The following is a 534-nucleotide window of genomic DNA, read 5'->3' on the forward strand; positions in this document are numbered from 1 at the left end:
AAAAAAAAAGATGTAGCACTTTCTCCACCTCCAGCCGCGCATCTGCCTGCATGCAGCCTTGATTCCCACCATGATGGATAATGGACCCCAGCCGTACATCTGCCTGCACGCAGCCATGATTCCTACCTCCAGCTGCATATCTGCCTGCACGCTGCCATGATCCCCACCATGATGGACTAAACTTATGAAACTGCAAGTGAGCCACCCTTTCTTTATAATAGTTGCTGTGATTATGGTGTCTCTTAGCAGCAATAAGAACTAAGATACACGCCTTTCTGATGTCTGCCTTAAAGCCTCACCTTAGGCAGTGGTGGCGCAAGCCTTTAATCCCAGGACTTGGGAGGCAGAGACAGGCGGATCTCTGTGAGTTCGAGGCCAGCCTGGTCTACAGAGTGAGTTCTGGAACAGCCAGAGCTACACAGAGAAACAGTGTCTCCAAAAATCAATCAATCAAACAACAAAAACCCAACACCAAAACCCTCTCCTTAGCTCACTTCCCTGCCCGCATTGCATACAGCATTTTTTAAAATATTT

The sequence above is a fragment of the Microtus ochrogaster genome, unplaced genomic scaffold (assembly GCF_000317375.1).
Source record: "Microtus ochrogaster isolate Prairie Vole_2 unplaced genomic scaffold, MicOch1.0 UNK27, whole genome shotgun sequence".
NCBI classification, from domain to species: Eukaryota; Metazoa; Chordata; class Mammalia; order Rodentia; family Cricetidae; genus Microtus; species Microtus ochrogaster.